This window comes from Ornithodoros turicata, chromosome 1 (genome assembly GCF_037126465.1).
Source record: "Ornithodoros turicata isolate Travis chromosome 1, ASM3712646v1, whole genome shotgun sequence".
NCBI lineage: Eukaryota > Metazoa > Arthropoda > Arachnida > Ixodida > Argasidae > Ornithodoros > Ornithodoros turicata.
Window position 1 is genome coordinate 204,727,524 of NC_088201.1, and position 25,103 is coordinate 204,752,626.

At 47.1% G+C, this 25,103-nt stretch overlaps 1 long non-coding RNA gene across 1 annotated transcript; it reads right to left on the reverse strand.

Annotated features, from left to right (window-relative positions):
• Nucleotides 1-154: 154 nt before the first annotated feature.
• On the reverse strand, nt 155-8,230 carry LOC135375665 (uncharacterized). The gene is made up of 3 exons (XR_010417328.1): nt 8,128-8,230; nt 4,324-4,447; nt 155-382 (listed from the first exon to the last, which is right to left on the reverse strand). It is a non-coding gene; the product is annotated as an uncharacterized LOC135375665 (long non-coding RNA).
• Between the last annotated feature and the right edge of the window lie 16,873 nt (nt 8,231-25,103).

Here is a 25,103-nt window from a genome sequence, read left to right on the forward strand (position 1 = left end):
CTACACCAGCACCCTTTCCCTCGTTCCGTCAGTATGTTCGCCAGGCTACATGACCCGCATTGCTAAACGAGTATTTGGATAGGTCTCATAATTATGTTGTGAATTGTGCCTTCTTTTCTCGCCGTAAAGGTATTCAAGGTTGAAAACGTTGGACAACAGTGTTCAAAGAGTCTTTATTCCCACATTTATGAGATAATACCAGAGAAACAAAATGTGAGCGGAACGTGCACTTTGCAATTTTTACTCTGGTTTTGAAGGAGTTGCTTCGTTGCAACTGGCACAAGTAGCTCAAGCAGTTAGTAAGTGCAACTTTCCTTAAACTTCCAGCAAACGACACATCCCTGCTTGTCTCCGATGGTCTCAGAGGCGCTTCCCATGCTTTCTGAAAGCGCACAAACGTTCGGACGTCAGCTTTGTTCAGAAGTGATCGCAATATTTTTAACGGTGTACAGTGCTGGACATGTACCGTACGGATATTCAGACATGTAGACGGTAACCTGGACGCCTGTTTGGCAGTCGGTGAGGCACCATTCGCTGCTAGAGTGTCACTGTATGGAAGGAATGCGCCGGAGCGTGTTCCGTAAGATTTTGTCCAGCACTGTACAAACAGTCCTCTATCTATGAAAAACTAACGCTCTGAGATTACCAAAAGTGCTACCAGCTTAGATCGGAATTTGTGGCAATATTTTGATCAGTGGAGAGTCAACCCTCGATTTATGACCACAGCGAGCGTTTCTCAAGAAATAATAAATCCAAACATTCGCACGTGTAAAAAGAACCGGTATACTACTAGAAAAATACAGGGTGTCCCACCGAAAAAGGGCCAGGGGCTAAAGAAAAAACGGTGTGCTCTACACAAATGGAACCAACTGTAGGTGCTTGGAAGTGGTGTGGTCTATTGAAAATATTAGGTTTTCATCGCCCCTTGTCAATTAATTAGCGGTAATTAATTTTCTGACTTTTTAATTATCGGTTTTGCTCTCAGATGTCAATTAAGAAGTTGTAGTACATGTCGAAAAAGACACAACTGAAGAGGTTCGAGGTCGCTATGGCTTGTGGTTTCGTTTTTGCCCAGGTTTAAGAGTTGGTTTGAGATGCCATGCGGACCGCAGATTGCTTCTCACAATGCGGCACACGCGCGCGGCAATTCCAGCGTCCTCCGGCGTGCGTTGACCATGAGATTAGCGTTTGGAGACCATCCTTGGGCCACATCACACAACTAGAAGATATTTTACCTGTCTCACGGCACCACCTATCACTGCACTGCAATCGTCGCGCACGGGCGCTGAATAGACGAGTTCAGAACATCCCAGAGTGCTTAGCATGACTTTGAACTGTGGGAGTTTACTAATACGAAAGAAACCGCTGGCCTCAAAACTGTTCCAATTTCTTCCCTACCGGTCCGCGACGTGTCAAGGTCAGCAAAGGCGAAATGTGAAGGATTATTCTTTTTTCCTACCGCTCAGCAAGCGCCCAGGATGCAATGCGTGCGCAAAAAGCACCGGGATTTTGTGAACTCGTCTATTATGGGGAGCAATCTGTGATTGGAGCTTCTGAAACCAATTTTTAAACTCTGGCAAAGAAGAAACCACAAGCAGTAGCAACCTCGAACCGCTTCAGTTGTGTCTTTTTCGACATGTACAACAACTTCCTCATTGACATCTAAGAGGTAAAACCGATAATTAAAAAGATTGAAAATTAATCATAGCTAAGTAATTGACAAGGGGCGATGAAAATATTTTTGGATAGACCACACAACTGTCAAGCACGTATAGTACGTTCGATTTTTGTAGAGTACTTCGTTTTTCCTTTAGCCGTTGGCCCTTTTTCGGTGGGACACCCTGTACGCTATACGTGCAGCCAAAGGGTTCCTAATTTTGTCCCATATATATATATAATATATACAGGATGTCCCAGCTAACTGTGAACATATATAACACTTTTTCCAAGATGAAATCAATTGCAATATAGCATGTGCTAAAGGGCACTCCCTAGGAGGGCATTAGCAAAGTCCAAAGGCAATGTCTTAATTAACTTTCATTAATTAACTTTTTAATTATAAACCCTACAATGTTGTCCCAATGAGAACATCTGTTCCCTTCGGTCGCCTGATATCATAGCCGTTTTCAGAGCAAAAATCCGTTCGATAGATCGCCCGCAAAAAATTAGTGAAGGAACGCCATTTTTTTCTTTATTTTGTTCATTGCGCATCTTCGCAGACGCGTATTTCCTTCATCCCCAATGTGAGAGGGGAAAGGAGTACAGTGCCGCGTCGAAGATGGGCTTGAACTTGCGGAAACAAAAGAAAAACAAATGTATCGGGTGACTCTATCGGAACTGGCCTTATCTTGGGTTGCATTTTCTGTTTCCTTTTAATCTTTTTCCAGGACGCAAGAGGCGATAGTGTGTTCTTTCTCACTCTCACATTGGAGGTGAAGGAATGACGCGTCTTCTAAGAAGCGCAATGAACAAAATAAAGAAAAAATGGCGTTCCTTCACGAATTTTTTGCGGGCGATCTATCGAACGGATTTTTGTTCTGAAAACGGCTACGATATCAGGTAACCGAAAGGAACATATGCTCTCATTGGGACAACTTTGTAGCTTTTATCATTAAAAAGTTAATTAATGAAAGCTAATTAAGACATTGTCTTTGGACTTTGCTAATGCCCTCCTAGGGAGTGCCCTTCAGCATATGCTATATTGCACTTGATTTCATCTTGGAAAAAGTGTTGTATATATTTTTAAAAAATATGTTCACAGTTAGCTGGGACACCGTGTATATATATATATATATATATATATATGTTTGCAAAGTCAAACGTCGCCATGCCAGTACTGGACAGCTGTTTCGGCCTTCTTGGGCCTCATCAGCAGTGCCAAAGAGCTCCTCCTATTTCCCCCCTTATATAGGGGGAAAAATTAGCCGCTCTTTGTAACTCTCCGCTGTTTGCAAAAGCCGCTCTTTGTAAAAATGTAAATTAGCGGTTACATTGCCGTTACTTTGAGGAGTGCTCAGTAACGGTCCCAGATGTATATCGCTCGTTGAGCGAGCCCGCAATCCCACATCACTTGCACCAGTTTCTGTTGTGAAAAACTCCCGTAATGATGCTGCCGATGAAGAGGAGGAGGGCGAAATAGCCTTGTCTTTTTGATTTTTTCGTGCTGGGTAATGTCAACATCTATAGCACTGCTAAGCTAGCTAGTACGGTTACCGGTCCTAGTTATTTTATTGGTGAAATTAAAGGAATGGAATGGAATTGCCAAGCCATTGCAGGAGTGGGAATTGATCATACCTTCTCATTCCGAGGGATTGAAAAGAATTGAATTATCACAAATCATTCCTCGGAATGGAATTGGAGGTCCCGTTCCGCAACAATGTTGCAAGCAAGCCGAAACGGAACAGCGCCAATGGGAGCTCAAGAAAAACGGCGCCCATTGGACATCAGAGGGCCACGTGCTTTGGAGCGATGGTCATGATTGGAGTACGCGAACCACTCCGCCAACTCCCGGTGGTCAGCGTGCTGGCCATGTCTCGTCGAGAATGGGAGGTACCCGGGTTAGAATCCTGGTGCCCGCTGTGCTGTCTGGAAGTTTTCTTTGGTCTTCGTCAGGCGGTGTCAGACATACGTCGCCATAGTTAACTTAGTAATCGGCACAGGGCGCACGTTCCCCCCAGAGCGTCAGTAGTGATGTTACCCACCTATGGGAGGCCGCCAACGGCGAGCTCTGTCACCTCTACCACCACCACCACCGAGTAGTTGGTGATTTGTTGGCCAGATCAGTCTCCATCGATGATGTTCTAGTGTTCCAGAGGCGCGCGGTTTTGATGCCGGCTCATTTGAATTGCGAGATTCAGCAATGTATAGTTCACGTGCGCCGCGGGGAGGATCTCTTAGAAGTAGTGAACCGCTTTGAATTGTGATAGACTGCTTCTGCGACCTCGCTTCTTCAATAATGTCCTAGGTCAACAGTTAATCAATGCGTTTCAGAGAGTTGGCCGTCTTGTTGTGGCATCCTCTGTTCGAGAGAATGCCCGCCTGACTGAATAACTCCAGTGCAGAAATTGCATTTAAACCGGTTTCGAAGCTTTTAAAAAATATTTCGCAGCTGAAACAGAAAAAAAAAGGAATGCAGTATACGCTTCCCTTAGCGTAAATAATTCAAAATGTCGCGAAAGTGTCCTTCCACGCGAATGGTTTTTTTGCTCTCCATCTGGTTGACAGTTAGGAAGGAAATATAAATAAGTAAAGTAAAAGGCGTTGACGTCGGTGATTATTTGCTGATATTGAAAGCGATGAGTGCTGTTAGCAACGGGAACCTACTTGACGTTCCTGAGGTAGGTTGCCACGTCGTCTGAGGGTTTCTGCTTGCCGTTACTTGACTCCTCCAACAGGTGAAGAAATTTCTTCAATTCGGCTTCCGTGTAGTCACGACGGCTGCGATGCGCTGGAACAGGAAAAAATCGATTACGTTAAAATATTAATTACGCCGTCCCGTAAAGACTCGCTTGAAGCGGCACACACGCAGGAGATCACGGTGCATCACTCTACATAATTTCAGTTAATCAACTTTCAACATTGTCTTTCCCACGGGTCCTTTTTCAAGTGCTTCAGTTCGAAGCGTCCGGCCACGTGATGATGCGTCTGGACTCCAATGCGTCTTGGAATTATTTGTCGGAAAGCGCTGAAGACGTTAGACGTACTCGCAGTGCACTAAGGACGAGGACACAAGAGAAATAACCAAACGCCGCGCTGGGCTCGCAATTAAAACCATATTTTATTACATTCGCGCGCCTCAACGAATAGGGACAAGTTGTACTTTTCTTTCAGCCCGTTTGTTGACATCCCGCCCTTCTCTGAGTCGAAAGTTGAGTCGCATCCCATGATATCAATTGCAATAACAACGTGAGGAAGGTGCACTAATGCACTTTTTGAGTACTTCAAATGTCCACAGAGCAACTAGAATTCTTTTGACTTGTGTGTTAGCTCTACATAGTTGCGTCGTGCCCGTGAAGGGACGGTCGCATACTGAAACCCATCCAAGGAACCGATATCACTACGTTCGGCATCGACCGATGGTCTACGAGGGTGCATCAAATATGAACGGTACTGTTGTTGTAGAGCGCGTTCTATCTTATTATTCTTCAGTTGGTATTCTTCAGTTGGCGCGCGCTGTCGCTTGTGCACGTGCTAGGTAGGTTGATCAGTAGTTATGTGACGAGCTGACCGATGTCGTTACATTTCCTCGGTAGTCCGTCACACGTTGTCTGAGAAAGAGGTACACCCGTTGATTGCGCAACGTGTTATTGTAAAGTTTCTTGCTTGTGGGGATGAAAAATCGACCGAAATTCTGCGCAGATTGACGGCACAGTTCAGGAATCAAACGCTGTCAAGGCCGCGTGTGGTTGCCTGGCATAAGGAATTTGCGGAAGGCCGTGAAGAGGTTGAAAACGAAAGCCCTGTCAAAGCCAAGACTCGGCTGCCGGCGAGGTGCTTTCAACTGTTTTTTCGGACCAGCGCGGCGTTTTGCATATTGAATCCTTGCACGATCGTCGCACCATTAACGCTGCATATTACTGTGAAACTTTGAGTGAGGTTAAACTTGTTTATTGCAGCAACACGCGTGACCAACCAACACGTAAAGCAGTAAAGGGAGTTGCCTCAGGATAGGCACAGAAGAAGAACAGTCTCTCTTCGAAATATCGGCGGCTCATATCCTAAGGCAACTGCCTTCGTACTTCTTTACTTCTTCGTACTTCGGTTCTTTGTTTTTTACCCATCTACAACACGTAAGGCGATTCGCCACCATGACAACGCCAGACCCCACACTGCAGCCGTCACATGTGAAAAATTAAGGGAAATTTGCTGGACGCCACTGGAACGCCCGCCCTATTGCCCTGACTTATCGCCTTGTGACTTTCACCTCTTTCGGCCACTCAAGCAATGGGAAGGCCAACGATTCGACGACAACGACGCAGTGGGGGAGTTTGTGCGCAACTGGCTGCTTACACAACCCGCTTCTTTCTATGAAGAGGGGATGAAAGAGCTACCGACTCACAGGGAAAAATGAATTTCTACATCGGGAGATAATGTAGAAATATAAAGCGCTCACTTGGTTTGTTTCTTACTACAAATAAAAAAATATAAAAGGAAAGTTTCGTTTATATTTGATCTACCCTCGTACTTGACCACTTTTTTTTCTTCCTTCCGCAAACGAATCAGATGGTAAATGCAGGAATTTTAAAGATCACCACTGCTTTCGCCGCTGTAGAAGCTCTGACGGCGTGACGTTATTCACCTAACAGGTTGAGCACGCTCTCGACATCCGCTTTCGTCATGTGTTTCATTGGAAGTGTAACTGCGCCACTATTTATCGAAGGATTTTCGAAACCGCGGTCAGTGGTCAGCGAGAACAAAATGACAGCGTCGTTTTGGAATCGACTGGGACAAATGCGACCGCCCATTTAAGGCCGCGGCTGCAGCCGCATTCCGTGCTGTGAATTGCTCTGTCACTCGTGGTAATACCCCTTTTAACTAGCTACGATTCCGCACAGTTGACTCCGCACCAAGAAGGTGTTGAGGTAACAGTGCGACATCAATCCGTACCTTATGATATTTCAGGCAAATTTCCCATGGCCGAGTGGAACAGGTAATTAGAAAACGAAATGTTTTCCTTTGAGCGGCTAGGCGCTCCTCCACAGAAAAGCAGTTGAGCAACACTGGGATTCACTCACCGGTATTCCTCGTGCACTGCTTTCTGCAGGTTTCGTTTTTACTGCGGGCGAGTATTTCGAGACGAAATCGGGGAAGCAGAGGACTGGTCATCAATGTGACACGGAGCAGATACAGGGCGCGTGTCGGAAAAAAACAGCCGGAGGCTCGCACGGGACTACCGGTGTCGTCACGCGTTGTACAGGAGGTAGGAGAGGGAACCCTCAGAAGTTTCGGTTTCGTTTTGGGCTCTTTCAGCAGCTAAGGAGTCCCCGACTGCCAGACCAACTTTAATTTCTAATTTCGGAAGAATGTACCCGAACTTATTTGGCACAGCCATTATATCTCGGTTTGTTTCGGGGTCTCCCTTTAAAGACTCATCTGAGTCTTTGTCAAACCGCCACTGCGAACAGTTTTTATTTTTCTAATTTCGCTTTATAAATCAACCACACTTCAAGACTCCTCACGTAAAATGTAAATGCCGTCAGTGAGACGCCACATGCGCAGACAAGCTGCTGGATCGTGTTCGTGACGAGGAAAGCCTGAGCTCGGGCAAACTGGAAAAAGGGCCAGCACGGGACGCACAGCTCGATCGTCAATGAACCGCGAGTGAAGGTTACGCCCTTCCCCGATTTTTCGAAAGCGCCCGCAAAACTCAATACTTTCTGCGTATCCAACATTAAGTGACGTCACCGTTAGCTAACGCATTCGCCTCCTAGCTAGAGTGCGTGTCTCTGCTCACCGCTCCACGTTGGAAGACTATATAAGCAGTTGCAGTCAGGAGAGCAAGGATAGATCTTTGAGAAGACAGTGTTGCGAGACGCGTGGCAGATTCGGCACTCCATGACGTCATGCTTTTATCCACTTAATTTTATGATACCCCTCACATGGCCAAACAAAACTTCCTATTTTAAAATATGAGTTAGCGTTCTGACGCAACAGTAGTTATGAGCTGCATGCAGACGTGTACAGATGGAGAGAGGGCAGCAGGAAAGTTTAAATCTGTTAAATAAATCTAAGATTATGATAATTCTAGACAAATCTACATAAAATAAATTAACCATTAATCGTCCACGTCTGTTCGCCGCTCATAGCCACAGCTGCTTTTTGGCGCTATCATCGAATTAGAAAGGTCATATATTTTATATCCCAATGTATGTTGAATGAAAACGGGATCATTATGTGACAGAGGTAAATTTTCATTTTTTTCTTCTTTTTCTGCGGGGCATATCCAGGCTGATCTTGCTTGCAGTGGACCCGTTCTTCCAACATGGCAACTGGGCATCAGACTTCCTGTTTAGTCTATCTTCTCGAAAAACCAGTTGATGAAATGTCGAACATAGTCAAGTGGCATAGTCACGCGATACATATAGTAACCTTCTGGTTTGATTACTATGCAAACAATAGCAGACTCACCGTTATCAACTTCAGCTAAGCGCATCGGCGAACCGTTAACGGTGGCTGCAAAAATGAAGTGCAGCAAACACAGCACGAGCCAAGCAAACACACCCAGGGTGCTTCGCATTTTGGAATTGTCGAAGACGCTCCGTCTACCGGTCACTTTTAAAAGACTTGCATGACGTCACTGTGTGAATGCCACACCCACGTATAAACGCGGCTCTAATTGGTGCTCAACGAGACAAAGGGACAGACAACTTGGGTGAGGGCAATGACAACTCTGCGCGAACCGCCTCGAACAACGGCTTTTATTTTTCACTGAAAACATGCTCTTTCGAATCGTAGGCGCTCAGCCAACAACTTAGGCCCTCACCGAAACATCTACCAGAGAAAAAATACCAATGGATAATCGCAAACCTTCGGTGCTCTCGGTGACCCTTCAGTAAGTTTTTGTCCTCATTTATTTCTTTCCCGCTAGCGATCTGTGCCTACCAGTGTTGCGGAATAGCTCAATCCATTCAAATCCAATTCCATTTCGAGGAGTGGTCGCGAGTCAAAATTCCAATCTTATTAACTCCTCGGAATGAAGAGGCGAGGCTCATTCTCATTCCACCCAAGAAAAGGACGTTCCCATTCCCATTCCGGGCTAACGTGATGCACTATAAGTTATGAACTGGTGCACTGATCAGTGCAAAAAACAAACAAACAAAAAAAACAACAAAAAACATGTAACTCGATACTAGATATCCCACCAACAGCCAAAACACACAAAAAATCGTATACTGCTTTATTTTGATGAATTTTACGTTCCTGTGTTTCCAACATTCACATATTAAAACAAGAACTAGCGCCGCGACCAGCGTTTACGAGCAAGATTGCTTGCACGTACAGCGTCCGAAGTGCAGACTTTTTTATTGTGTTGTAATCCGAAACTGTAGACGACCTTCGGTTGAATGGTTGTCATACACTTACTTTGAGTGGCCTCCGCTCAAAACCCAGCATGCTAGAGGCCAGCCATATAACACCATTGGCTGGGCATTCCACTCCGGCCCCAAACAGGTCTATTTCCATTCAAATTCCATTCCCAACAGCTGGTGACATAACTCCATTACCATTCCGTTCCGGTGCGCTAAAAACGGGGCATCACTCCGGAATCATTCCAATTCCGGAATTTTAATTCCGCAACTCTGGTGCCTACCGATATAAGGTAGCACATTAGCAATCCGTGATGCAAACCGGCGCTGAGAAATTATTATTATTTTTTTTTGCGTTGTGTCCTACCTAATATCGTCGACGACGCACCGCTCAGTCTGTCCTACGACGACGTATCCACAGTAGTGCGACTGCCACGGGCAAGCAGTGCACATATTTGTTTTCATGCGTGTTATGTCACACGGCTCTGTGGCAGGTTGACCTTTCTAGGTAAACTATGCACACGCGAACCTAACCAGATAACATAAGTTCGACATCGTCATAGGTGACGACTTTTCATATTTTGCGGCAGATCCGATGTCAATTAGGCACCTGTTATGAAGGTTACCCTTTAATCTCTTTGATTACTAGCCCTCATTCCTGAATATACTTATTTGTCCGTTCTATAACCGTGGCTGTGGATAACTGACATGTTGTTCCAGCCGGTCGACCTGGTGCTTGAGCTCTCCGGGACTGAGTTGTGAGAGGACCTGCTAATGCACATGCACAGAGGACTTGCACATAACGGCATAGGCGATCTGACTTTTCGCTGCGTCTCGGCATTACGATGCCGTAGAAAAATTAGCAGCTATCATGACGGAGTTTCGTATAAATGACAAAATTGCCTCTTGTGCATTGTGGAGATAGGGCGCTCCCGTCTTGAGCGTTATCATTTCCGCCGATGGCGCGAGGTAAAAAGGACAGATTGTAACGCGATGCAGCAGTCTTCTTGGCTACCGGACTGGTTGCTCGGTAGCGGTGTTCCTCGGTGTACCTCACGTACTCGTTGGGATCACCCCTCGTGTTTACAGCTTTGGTCCGCAGCAGAGGATTCTTGCAGATTCCGATAGTACCGGATCATGTTGAGAAAACAGCATTGACCTATCACAGGAGGGTATTTGGACTTGTCCGGCTACCCTTTGGACTGTGTAATTCCCTGGCTTGCTTTCAGCCAATGATGGACGAGAAGCTCGGCGATACGAAATATAATTTCGCTATGACATACATGGATGACGTTGCAATTCTTTCGCATACATGCCAGGAACACCTTTGTTATTTGAAAGTGGTGTTGGGACGCATGCAAGCAGCAGCATTGACTGTCAATCCTCGGAAGATGCAGTTGGCAACCAACTGCTCCGATACCCCCAGAGTCACGGTGGAGACCGGCACGGTCAGGCCTAATGAGGACACGCTAAAAGCCATACTAGAGTACCCCCACAGACGGATGTTATAGGCTTTCTGTGTACGATTGACTTGTATAGACAGTTTATAGCGCGATGCGCAGATCCAATCCATCCGCTCACTTGGCTTTCGCGGAATGGAGCCCCACGGCCGTGGGGTGAGGTGCAGGGGCAGGCACTTAACTCTTGCTCTAAAGCGATTGCGGAAACTGCCCGCTTGCATCTCCCATTCCTGAACCACCAGTTGCACACCAAACCGCTGCGAGTGATAACGGCCTTGGTGCAGTCTTGTTACAAGAGCACCACGGTGAACTCTAGCACGTGGCACTTGTAGGCCGTATGCTGACGCGCATTATAGCGTGATGGTGAGGGAGCGCCTTACAATTATGTTTGACATGTTTTTGGATGGCGTGAAGTTCCCATTCAAACTTACCATCAGACACTGTCATCGTTAAAGCAGTTGAAAAACCCAGATGGAGGTAAGCGTGTTGGAGTTTCGCGTTGCAGCGGTACGACTTCTCGGTGGAATACTGGAAGGGAACCTCAAATAGGGTGGTAGACGCGCTATGTTGTCCCGAGCATCGTTCCCCCTCGAGGACGTCGTTGTTACGTATAGGCTTGTTGCCGCGGAGCTCTCGTGGGGACAGGTTGTAAGCACGGGCGACATCCTGGAAGCTCAGGGGACTGACTACCTTTGCCCTTGAAGCGGCTAGTAGTCTGACGGGTCGGGATCTACCCCCGAGTTGGACTCAGGGAGAGAGGATCCCACAGTATCTAGGACGCCATATGTTGTTTTGTGAGTGGAAGGTGTGCATAGACAACCCTCTGTTCACAAACGTGTGACGTCACGACAAGACTGGTTCCAGTTTATATTTCGCTGTGGTGGGCAAGAAGCGGAAAAAAATGTGTGGCCTCATGAACTGATAAAGCTGATAGTACCCACATGTTTTGCGTGGCGGAGGAACGTAATCAATGACGTAAAGGCGCAGATCGTCTATTGTAAGAAATAACTGACTACAGCCTGCGCTCAATTCTATCATTCAAATGGGCTACCAGGCCTTGTTGCGAAAAAAAAAAGAAAAAAAAGAAATGTGGAGAATAACTTTTTTTTCACGCATACTTCATCGTGGATATGTTTTGTTAGAGGTTTAACTAAGGCTTTTCTATATATCGCCACTCGGTAGTGAGTTTTAGTACATCCATAGGCGTTCACGATGACAATTCCGAAAACATGATACGCCAATCATCCTCCTTCTTCAGAGCGAGTGACATCACACACATTGCTAAGATCTGATTCGATAACTTCTTTTATCGTATCGCTTTTCTTCTTTTTAATTCTTACGATGTACTAGAACTAGCTCTCACGACGCTCTGGTTCGGGGAGATGATTCTCCGAGCGGAAGACTTCTTCCCACATAAAGTGAAAAGTTGCATGAATTCCGGGTTTTTGTTAACCGATAAAATCGACAGATAGGATTGGAGTAACGAATCCTTAACTATACACAGAGCGTCATGTGACAACCCAGAACAATTCTTCCGCGGAGAGTCGTGTGCCTAATTTCGTTCATCTAATATATTATTGGCATTTGCTTGGTTCCCCCTGTCCTCAACTTCCTCTCTCCTCCTCTCTCCGTCCGTCCACTTCTGTACGACGCTCAAAGCGACAGTTGCTTCGCGGCGCTGTCACGCAACACACACAAAAAAAAGAGAGTGAGAGAAAATTACACTGGCGATTTAGCTGTAAGTACGCGAGAATTGTTCTAGCATTAACCGCCTTTTCTGGTTCATACATGATTTCCGGGTACACACTTCCAGTTTAAACCCAACTTCCGATTGTCCACATCCCATCTAAACTTGACTTCCGGTCTAACTCGACTTCCGGTCTAACCTGACTTCCGGTTGTCCACGTCCACTGAATGCTTGATTTCCGGTTTGACGCCTTCAATTACTATATGTATATCCATTTAAATAGCCTGTAATTAGCCCCAATTACTTTCAGTTACCCGGTAATTACCCTTTAATTCCCTTAGGTAACCGCATGTTAGATGAGGTAATTTTGAATTCTCTTAATTGCTGTTAATTACGTTTACTTGCCTTAATTACACTCAATTCCCCTTTATTTGACATTTATTACTTTCAACTACATTTATTTACCTCCGGTCACCTTCGGTATTCTTTAATTTCATTTAACCTTTCTGTATTTACGCATATATTACATTCATTAGCTTTAAGCTGAACTTTCTTGTTTTAAGTGCCTTTAATTACCTTCAATTACTCTTACCTCTTGCTCTTAATTACCGTCGACTACTTCAATTTCAAATCATTTGCCTCCATTACATTTACCCTCGTATATCCTCTTTTCTTGTCAAGTTCTAGCGCTGTCTTGGTGAGGCTTCACCACCTCACCACATGGACACACATGCATACATACCCATTTCTTTCCATTTTGACACTATTAATGCTAATACATTAAAAAAATTCAATGTTGATTCATTTTAACTGATTTCTAACAGCTCACGTCTCTGACGCAGGGTTGGGCAGTGCGGTGGAAGTTCGCCGAAGAAAAAAAATGTGCATTTCTTAATTATATTGCTTTATTCCTTCTACAAGCATTTCATACGATATGAAAACTCCTGTGTGTTTGTATTGCAATCCGGAGGATTTTAAAGGAAAAAAAACACATTCTGGAACAGCAGTGCAAAGGCTGTGCCCCGACGACAGTTTTATGGGCCGCACATTCAACCACGCGGCTCATCCGGGGGCGGAGTGCGTTACCAAGGGGCCCTTCTCCAATATACGAAGGACGTGCTCAGCATGAGAGAAACATGAGAGACGTGCTCAGAACATCAGACGTGCTCAGGTTTGCCTTCCTCAAACGCGGTTTTGAAGGGAACAACAACAACTACATGAATGACGATCACATGTTGTGATTTTCACCGCAAGAATTGCGGTACCATTACCTCCGTACATGTGGCCTAATATACGAGTGGGGTGACGATGAAAAAAAAAGAGGCATACATGCTCGTATACACACATGACACGCGCAAATGGGATATTACACACACACATATGGGTGCGTCGTAAGTGATGGGGATAGTATGAAGGGAATTGCCAGAGGACAGGAGTCGCCGATATTTCGAACAGAGACTGTTCTTCTTCTGGGCTTCTCCTTCGTACTCCTGTACCGGTTCGCTGGATTTCTGCCCAGCTATGATGGACATAGTAGTTCATCCGGTCGGCCACCAGAGATGGAGTGGTGTAGTGTAGTGATTTGAAGGGAGACCAGAGCAACGATGCGTTCCTTTTTTTAATAATAGTAATTAGGGGTTTACGTGGCGAGACAACTGAGATCATGAGCGACGCCACAGCGGTCGGTCTGTGGATTGCTTCTGCCCACCTGAGGGTTCTATAACGTGCGATGAAAGCTCACCACACGGCATCCCGTATTTAACGTCCCTCGCGGAAGACGGCGTGTCTAAGCAACTACTACCCTGGCACCACCACCGACTCAGCCACCGCGGCCGGTGTTTGTTTTTTGTTTTCTTTTGTTGTTGCAGCAATTGAAAGTGTCTGTGTGTCCTTCAAACTTTCGTTCTGCAGATTCTCGTGCATTGATGCATCTAAGGAAACAAACCCCGTCCCGTGAACATTATTATTGCGGAATATTGCAAACAATATGCCTTGTTTTGTTTACATTTCAAACGCTTTCAACCGTACACGACAGTACGCCTCACCAAGCATATGCTTCAATAAGCATACTGTCTGAAAAAAAAAAGAGTCACTGTTAACATACTATATTGTGTTGTCAATCCACTTGACAGAACAACACAGAGCAGCCGACCTCCTAAAAATGAGGCGCTATAATGCGCGAACAATAGGTTTGAAAAAGCATATCGTCTGAGAAGCACGCAGTGTCGACTGTGTTATTGACTCAGGAACACAGGATAGAAGCCTGCTGGAAAGAACAATATATCTCGATGGTTTAACGTTCGAAGAGACACTGTGGATTGTACACAGATGCATATGATGGAGGATCTCAGAATGGGCGGTCTGCAAAGAACAATACGCTTTGGAAGCCGTACAATATGTTTGTACAAGGTTATTGTTCAAAAAAACAGGAGGCTTAACTGTCAACTGTGTTGTCAACTCATGTGAAATACGTACTCCTAACCGCAGGTCTACTGATAAGCAGCAGCTGAAAACAATATGCTAGAATGGGCGAACAATGTACTTGAACAACACACTGTGTAATAACAAAGCACCGTCGACAGTTGCGATGCCATTGTCAATTGATGTGATGCAGGCCCACACAACATCCGGAGGCCCACATCTTGATACCCCTAGATTGGGGAAGTAGTTTGACAATATAAAAGCTGCATTTCAAATCTTGCAAAGTAAAGTGAATTTCTTTGCTTTAACCGAAACCTGATTACAAAGTGACTGTGATATGTATTTCCACGTAGATAATTATAACGTGGAGTTTGCACATATAGGATGGGTGAACCCCACGGTGTTGTTGTTCTGTAAGTTCACTCCTGAGGCACCATATATATGGTGCACCATGTATGCACCATATATATGGTGTGTTTCTAACAGAATATTCTGTCAGAAACGACATTCGGTTGCACTGTCAACTAGTCGAGTCCTTGTTTCATGATATCCCAGCTTGTCCATCACCGTTGTCCATATTTAGTGTCCGCTCCCTCACAACAGCGGCATTGTACAGATCTCCAAGCTCTCACGTATCGAATTTTTCGAATGAACTCGACGGCCTGTTACATTCTTCACGCCAACAAAAGCTCAACCTCATTCTCGTTGGTGACTTCAATATAGACCTCCTGGCAAGCGATACCAGTGTTTCATTATATCAGGAGATTCTTGCCAATCATGGATTCAAGCATATGTTTGTAACTCAAACGTCGCCATGCCAGTACTGGACAGCTGTTTCGGCCTTGTTGAGCCTCATCAACAGTACGCAGGCAGGCAACGTTTGAGTGGATGGCGTCAGAAGGTCACGTAACACGTGATTCCTCCCGTCAGGGTTAGATAACTCACTCACTGAAAGCCCAGTGCAAAGCCAGTGAAGTATAAAATAAAAAAAATAGCCGGCGCTCTTTGGCTGCACGTATAGCATATGTTTGTAACTCAAACGTCGCCATGCCAGTACTGGTCAGCTGTTTCGGCCTTGTTGGGCCTCATCAACAGTACGCAGGCAGGCAACGTTTGAGTGGATTGCGAAAGGAGGTCACGTAACACGTGATTCCTCCCATCAGGGTGAGATAACTCACTCACTGAAAGCCCAGTGCAAAGCCAGTGAAGTATAAAATGAAAAAAATAGCCCGAGCTCTTTGGCTGCACGTATAACATATGTTTATAACTCAAACGTCGCCATGCCAGTACTGGACAGCTGTTTCGGCCGTGTTGGGCCTCATCAACAGAACGCAGGCAGGCAACGTTTGAGTGGATGGCGTGAGAAGGTCACGTAACACGGTTTTCCTCCCGTCAGGGTGAGATAACTCACTCACTGAAAGCCCAGTGCAAAGCCAGTGAAGTATAAAATGAAAAAAAAAAAAATAGCCGCAGCTCATTGGCTGCACGTATAGCATATGTTTGTAACTCAACCATCGCCATGCCAGTACTGGACAGCTGTTTCGGCGTTGTTGGACCTCATCAACAGTACGCAGGAAGGCACCGTTTGAGTGGATGGCGTCAGAAGGTCACGTAACACGTGATTCCTCCCGTCAGGGTGAGATAACTCACTCACTGAAAGCCCAGTGCAAAGCCAGCGAAGTATAAAATGAAAAAAAAAAGCCGGAGCTCTTTGGCTGCACGTATAGCATGTGTTTTTGACTCAAACGTCGCCATGCCAGTACTGGACAGCTGTTGTTGGGCCTCATCAACAGTACGCAGGCAGGCAACGTTTGATTGGATTACGTTTGAGTTACAAACATCTGCTATACCTGCAGCCAGAGAGCTCCGGCTATTTTTTTCATTTTATACTTCACTGGCTTAGCACTGGGCTTTCAGTGAGTGAGTTATCTCACCATGACGGGAGGAATCACGTGTTACGTGACCTTCTGACGCCATCCACTCAAACGTTGGCTGCCTGCGTACTGTTGATGAGGCCCAACAAGGCCGAAACAGCTGTCCAGTACTGGCATGTCGACGTTTGAGTTAAAAACACATGCTATACGTGCAGCCAAAGAGCTCCGGCTATTTTTTCCTTGTATACTTCACTGGCTTTGCATTGGGATTTCAGTGAGTGAGTTATCTCACCCTGACGGGAGGAATCACATGTTACGTGACCTTCTGACGCCATCCACTCAAACGTTGCCTGCCTGCGTACTGTTGATGAGGCCCAACAAGGCCGAAACAGCTGTCCAGTACTGGCATGGCGACGTTTGAGTTAAAAACACATCCTATACGTGCAGCCAAAGAGCTCCGGCTATTATTTTCTCGTATACTTCACTGGCTTTGCATTGGGCTTTCAGTGAGGGAGTTATCTCACCCTGACGGGAGGAATCACGTGTTACGTGACCTTCTGACGCCATCCACTCAAACGTTGCCTGCCTGCGTACTGTTGATGAGGCCCAACAAGGCCGAAACAGCTGTCCAGTACTGGCATGGCGACGTTTGAGTTAAAAACACACGCTATACGTGCAGCCAAAGAGCTCCGGCTATTTTTTTCCTTGTATACTTCACTGGCTTTGCATTGGGCTTTCAGTGAGTGAGTTATCTCACCCGGACGGCAGGAATCACGTGTTACATGACCTTCTGACGCCATCCACTCAAACGTTGGCTGCCTGCGTACTGTTGATGAGGCCCAACAAGGCCGAAACAGCTGTCCAGTACTGGCATGTTGACGTTTGAGTTAAAAACACGTGCTATACGTGCAGCCAAAGAGCTCCGGCTATTTTTTCCTTGTATACTTCACTGGCTTTGCATTGGGATTTCAGTGAGTGAGTTATCTCACCCTGACGGGAGGAATCACGTGTTACTTGACCTTCTGACGCCACCCACTCAAACGTTGCCTGCCTGCGTACTGTTGATGAGGCCCAACAAGGCCGAAACAGCTGTCCAGTACTGGCATGGCGACGTTTGAGTTAAAAACACATGCTATACGTGCAGCCAATGACCTCCGGCTATTTTGTTTTCTTGTATACTTCACTGGCTTTGCATTGGGCTTTCAGTGAGTGAGTTTTCTCACCCTGACGGGAGGAATCACGTGTTACGTGACCTTCTGACGCCATCCACTGAAACGTTGCCTGCCTGCGCGCTGTTGATGAGGCCCAACAAGGCCGAAACAGCTGTCCAGTACTGGCATGGCGACGTTTGAGTTAAAAACACATCCTATACGTGCAGCCATAGAGCTCCGGCTATTTTTTTTCTCGTATACTTCACTGGCTTTGCATTGGGCTTTTAGTGAGTGAGTTATCTCACCCTGACGGGAGGAATGACGTGTTACGTGACCTTCTGACGCCATCCACTCAAACGTTGCCTGCCTGCGTACTGTTGATGAGGCCCAACAAGGCCGAAACAGCTGTCCAGTACTGGCATGGCGACGTTTGAGTCAAAAACATATCCTATACGTGCAGCCATAGAGCTCCGGCTATTTTATTTTCTTGTATACTTCACTGGCTTTGCATTGGGCTTTCAGTGAGTGAGTTATCTTACCCTGACGGGAGGAATGACGTGTTACGTGACCTTCTGACGCCATCCACTCAAACGTTGCCTGCCTGCGTACTGTTGATGAGGCCCAACAAGGCCGAAACAGCTGTCCAGTACTGGCATGGCGACGTTTGAGTCAAAAACACATGCTATACGAGCAGCCAAAGAGCTCCGGCTATTTTTTCCCCGTATACTTCACTGGCTGTGCATTGGGCTTTCAGTGAGTGAGTTATCTCACCCTGACGGGAGGAATCACGTGTTACGTGACCTTCTGACGCCATCCACTCAAACGTTGCCTGCCTGCGTACTGCTGATGAGGCCCAACAAGGCCGAAACAGCTGTCCAGTACTGGCATGGCGACGTTTGAGTTAAAAACACACGCTATACGTGCAGCCAAAGAGCTCCGGCTATTTTTTTCCTTGTATACTTCACTGGCTTTGCATTGGGCTTTCAGTGAGTGAGTTATCTCACCCGGACGGCAGGAATCACGTGTTACATGACCTTCTGACGCCATCCACTCAAACGTTGGCTGCCTGCGTACTGTTGATGAGGCCCAACAAGGCCGAAACAGCTGTCCAGTACTGGCATGTTGACGTTTGAGTTAAAAACACGTGCTATACGTGCAGCCAAAGAGCTCCGGCTATTTTTTCCTTGTATACTTCACTGGCTTTGCATTGGGATTTCAGTGAGTGAGTTATCTCACCCTGACGGGAGGAATCACGTGTTACTTGACCTTCTGACGCCATCCACTCAAACGTTGCCTGCCTGCGTACTGTTGATGAGGCCCAACAAGGCCGAAACAGCTGTCCAGTACTGGCATGGCGACGTTTGAGTTAAAAACACATGCTATACGTGCAGCCAATGACCTCCGGCTATTTTGTTTTCTTGTATACTTCACTGGCTTTGCATTGGGCTTTCAGTGAGTGAGTTTTCTCACCCTGACGGGAGGAATCACGTGTTACGTGACCTTCTGACGCCATCCACTGAAACGTTGCCTGCCTGCGCGCTGTTGATGAGGCCCAACAAGGCCGAAACAGCTGTCCAGTACTGGCATGGCGACGTTTGAGTTAAAAACACATCCTATACGTGCAGCCATAGAGCTCCGGCTATTTTTTTTCTCGTATACTTCACTGGCTTTGCATTGGGCTTTTAGTGAGTGAGTTATCTCACCCTGACGGGAGGAATGACGTGTTACGTGACCTTCTGACGCCATCCACTCAAACGTTGCCTGCCTGCGTACTGTTGATGAGGCCCAACAAGGCCGAAACAGCTGTCCAGTACTGGCATGGCGACGTTTGAGTCAAAAACATATCCTATACGTGCAGCCATAGAGCTCCGGCTATTTTATTTTCTTGTATACTTCACTGGCTTTGCATTGGGCTTTCAGTGAGTGAGTTATCTTACCCTGACGGGAGGAATGACGTGTTACGTGACCTTCTGACGCCATCCACTCAAACGTTGCCTGCCTGCGTACTGTTGATGAGGCCCAACAAGGCCGAAACAGCTGTCCAGTACTGGCATGGCGACGTTTGAGTCAAAAACACATGCTATACGAGCAGCCAAAGAGCTCCGGCTATTTTTTCCCCGTATACTTCACTGGCTGTGCATTGGGCTTTCAGTGAGTGAGTTATCTCACCCTGACGGGAGGAATCACGTGTTACGTGACCTTCTGACGCCATCCACTCAAACGTTGCCTGCCTGCGTACTGCTGATGAGGCCCAACAAGGCCGAAACAGCTGTCCAGTACTGGCATGGCGACGTTTGAGTTAAAAACACATGCTATACGTGCAGCCAAAGAGCTCCGGCTATTTTTTTCCTTGTATACTTCACTGGCTTTGCATTGGGCTTTCAGTGAGTGAGTTATCTCACCATGACGGGAGGAATCACGTGTTACGTGACCTTCTGACGCCATCCACTCAAACGTTGCCTGCCTGCGTACTGTTGATGAGGCCCAACAAGGCCGAAACAGCTGTCCAGTACTGGCATGGCGACGTTTGAGTTAAAAACACATCCTATACGTGCAGCCAAAGAGCTCCGGCAATTTTTGCTCGTATACTTCACTGACTTTGCATTGGGCTTTCAGTGAGTGAGTTATCTCACCCTGACGGGAGGAATCACGTGTTACGTGACCTTCTGACGCCATCCACTCAAACGTTCCCTGCCTGCGTACTGTTGATGAGGCCCAACAAGGCCGAAACAGCTGTCCAGTACTGGCATGGCGACGTTTGAGTTAAAAACACATGCTATACGTGCAGCCAAAGAGCTCCGGCTATATTTTTTCCTTGTATACTTCACTGGCTTTGCATTGGGCTTTCAGTGAGTGAGTTATCTCACCCTGACGGGAGGAATCACGTGTTACGTGACCTTCTGACGCCATCCACTCAAACGTTGCCTGCCTGCGTACTGTTGATGAGGCCCAACAAGGCCGAAACAGCTGTCCAGTACTGGCATGGCGACGTTTGAGTTAAAAACACATGCTATACGTGCAGCCAATGACCTCCGGCTATTTTGTTTTCTTGTATACTTCACTGGCTTTGCATTGGGCTTTCAGTGAGTGAGTTTTCTCACCCTGACGGGAGGAATCACGTGTTACGTGACCTTCTGACGCCATCCACTGAAACGTTGCCTGCCTGCGCGCTGTTGATGAGGCCCAACAAGGCCGAAACAGCTGTCCAGTACTGGCATGGCGACGTTTGAGTTAAAAACACATCCTATACGTGCAGCCATAGAGCTCCGGCTATTTTTTTTCTCGTATACTTCACTGGCTTTGCATTGGGCTTTTAGTGAGTGAGTTATCTCACCCTGACGGGAGGAATGACGTGTTACGTGACCTTCTGACGCCATCCACTCAAACGTTGCCTGCCTGCGTACTGTTGATGAGGCCCAACAAGGCCGAAACAGCTGTCCAGTACTGGCATGGCGACGTTTGAGTCAAAAACATATCCTATACGTGCAGCCATAGAGCTCCGGCTATTTTATTTTCTTGTATACTTCACTGGCTTTGCATTGGGCTTTCAGTGAGTGAGTTATCTTACCCTGACGGGAGGAATGACGTGTTACGTGACCTTCTGACGCCATCCACTCAAACGTTGCCTGCCTGCGTACTGTTGATGAGGCCCAACAAGGCCGAAACAGCTGTCCAGTACTGGCATGGCGACGTTTGAGTCAAAAACACATGCTATACGAGCAGCCAAAGAGCTCCGGCTATTTTTTCCCCGTATACTTCACTGGCTGTGCATTGGGCTTTCAGTGAGTGAGTTATCTCACCCTGACGGGAGGAATCACGTGTTACGTGACCTTCTGACGCCATCCACTCAAACGTTGCCTGCCTGCGTACTGCTGATGAGGCCCAACAAGGCCGAAACAGCTGTCCAGTACTGGCATGGCGACGTTTGAGTTAAAAACACACGCTATACGTGCAGCCAAAGAGCTCCGGCTATTTTTTTCCTTGTATACTTCACTGGCTTTGCATTGGGCTTTCAGTGAGTGAGTTATCTCACCCGGACGGCAGGAATCACGTGTTACATGACCTTCTGACGCCATCCACTCAAACGTTGGCTGCCTGCGTACTGTTGATGAGGCCCAACAAGGCCGAAACAGCTGTCCAGTACTGGCATGTTGACGTTTGAGTTAAAAACACGTGCTATACGTGCAGCCAAAGAGCTCCGGCTATTTTTTCCTTGTATACTTCACTGGCTTTGCATTGGGATTTCAGTGAGTGAGTTATCTCACCCTGACGGGAGGAATCACGTGTTACTTGACCTTCTGACGCCATCCACTCAAACGTTGCCTGCCTGCGTACTGTTGATGAGGCCCAACAAGGCCGAAACAGCTGTCCAGTACTGGCATGGCGACGTTTGAGTTAAAAACACATGCTATACGTGCAGCCAATGACCTCCGGCTATTTTGTTTTCTTGTATACTTCACTGGCTTTGCATTGGGCTTTCAGTGAGTGAGTTTTCTCACCCTGACGGGAGGAATCACGTGTTACGTGACCTTCTGACGCCATCCACTGAAACGTTGCCTGCCTGCGCGCTGTTGATGAGGCCCAACAAGGCCGAAACAGCTGTCCAGTACTGGCATGGCGACGTTTGAGTTAAAAACACATCCTATACGTGCAGCCATAGAGCTCCGGCTATTTTTTTTCTCGTATACTTCACTGGCTTTGCATTGGGCTTTTAGTGAGTGAGTTATCTCACCCTGACGGGAGGAATGACGTGTTACGTGACCTTCTGACGCCATCCACTCAAACGTTGCCTGCCTGCGTACTGTTGATGAGGCCCAACAAGGCCGAAACAGCTGTCCAGTACTGGCATGGCGACGTTTGAGTCAAAAACATATCCTATACGTGCAGCCATAGAGCTCCGGCTATTTTATTTTCTTGTATACTTCACTGGCTTTGCATTGGGCTTTCAGTGAGTGAGTTATCTTACCCTGACGGGAGGAATGACGTGTTACGTGACCTTCTGACGCCATCCACTCAAACGTTGCCTGCCTGCGTACTGTTGATGAGGCCCAACAAGGCCGAAACAGCTGTCCAGTACTGGCATGGCGACGTTTGAGTCAAAAACACATGCTATACGAGCAGCCAAAGAGCTCCGGCTATTTTTTCCCCGTATACTTCACTGGCTGTGCATTGGGCTTTCAGTGAGTGAGTTATCTCACCCTGACGGGAGGAATCACGTGTTACGTGACCTTCTGACGCCATCCACTCAAACGTTGCCTGCCTGCGTACTGCTGATGAGGCCCAACAAGGCCGAAACAGCTGTCCAGTACTGGCATGGCGACGTTTGAGTTAAAAACACATGCTATACGTGCAGCCAAAGAGCTCCGGCTATTTTTTTCCTTGTATACTTCACTGGCTTTGCATTGGGCTTTCAGTGAGTGAGTTATCTCACCATGACGGGAGGAATCACGTGTTACGTGACCTTCTGACGCCATCCACTCAAACGTTGCCTGCCTGCGTACTGTTGATGAGGCCCAACAAGGCCGAAACAGCTGTCCAGTACTGGCATGGCGACGTTTGAGTTAAAAACACATCCTATACGTGCAGCCAAAGAGCTCCGGCAATTTTTGCTCGTATACTTCACTGACTTTGCATTGGGCTTTCAGTGAGTGAGTTATCTCACCCTGACGGGAGGAATCACGTGTTACGTGACCTTCTGACGCCATCCACTCAAACGTTCCCTGCCTGCGTACTGTTGATGAGGCCCAACAAGGCCGAAACAGCTGTCCAGTACTGGCATGGCGACGTTTGAGTTAAAAACACATGCTATACGTGCAGCCAAAGAGCTCCGGCTATATTTTTTCCTTGTATACTTCACTGGCTTTGCATTGGGCTTTCAGTGAGTGAGTTATCTCACCCTGACGGGAGGAATCACGTGTTACGTGACCTTCTGACGCCATCCACTCAAACGTTGCCTGCCTGCGTACTGTTGATGAGGCCCAACAAGGCCGAAACAGCTGTCCAGTACTGGCATGGCGACGTTTGAGTTAAAAACACATGCTATACGTGCAGCCAAAGAGCTCCGGCTATTTTTGTCCTTGTATACTTCACTGGCTTTGCATTGGGCTTTCAGTGAGTGAGTTATCTCACCATGACGGGAGGAATCACGTGTTACGTGACCTTCTGACGCCATCCACTCAAACGTTGCCTGCCTGCGTACTGTTGATGAGGCCCAACAAGGCCGAAACAGCTGTCCAGTACTGGCATGGCGACGTTTGAGTTAAAAACACATCCTATACGTGCAGCCAAAGAGCTCCGGCTATTATTTTCTCGTATACTTCACTGGCTTTGCATTGGGCTTTCAGTGAGTGAGTTATCTCACCCTGACGGGAGGAATCACATGTTACGTGACCTTCTGACGCCATCCACTCAAACGTTGCCTGCCTGCGTACTGTTGATGAGGCCCAACAAGGCCGAAACAGCTGTCCAGTACTGGCATGGCGACGTTTGAGTTAAAAACACATGCTATACGTGCAGCCAATGACCTCCGGCTATTTTGGTTTCTTGTATACTTCACTGGCTTTGCATTGGGCTTTCAGTGAGTGAGTTTTCTCACCCTGACGGGAGGAATCACGTGTTACGTGACCTTCTGACGCCATCCACTCAAACGTTGCCTGCCTGCGCGCTGTTGATGAGGCCCAACAAGGCCGAAACAGCTGTCCAGTACTGGCATGGCGACGTTTGAGTTAAAAACACATGCTATACGTGCAGCCAAAGAGCACCGGCTATTTTTTCCTCGTATACTTCACTGGCTTTGCATTGGGCTTTCAGTGAGTGAGTTTTCTCACCCTGACGGGAGGAATCACGTGTTACGTGACCTTCTGACGCCATCCACTCAAACGTTGCCTGCCTGCGTACTGTTGATGAGGTCCAACAAGGCCGAAACAGCTGTCCCGTACTGGCATGGCGACGTTTGAGTCAAAAACACATCCTATACGTGCAGCCATAGAGCTCCGGCTATTTTATTTTCTTGTATACTTCACTGGCTTTGCATTGGGCTTTCAGTGAGTGAGTTATCTTACCCTGACGGGAGGAATGACGTGTTACGTGAGCTTCTGACGCCATCCACTCAAACGTTGCCAGCCTGCGTACTGTTGATGAGGCCCAACAAGGCCGAAACAGCTGTCCAGTACTGGTATGGCGACGTTTGAGTCAAAAACACATGCTATACGAGCAGCCAAAGAGCTCCGGCTATTTTTTCCCCGTATACTTCACTGGCTGTGCATTGGGCTTTCAGTGAGTGAGTTATCTCACCCTGACGGGAGGAATCACGTGTTACGTGACCTTCTGACGCCATCCACTCAAACGTTGCCTGCCTGGGTACTGCTGATGAGGCCCAACAAGGCCGAAACAGCTGTCCAGTACTGGCATGGCGACGTTTGAGTTAAAAACACATGCTATACGTGCAGCCAAAGAGCTCCGGCTATTTTTTTCCTTGTATACTTCAC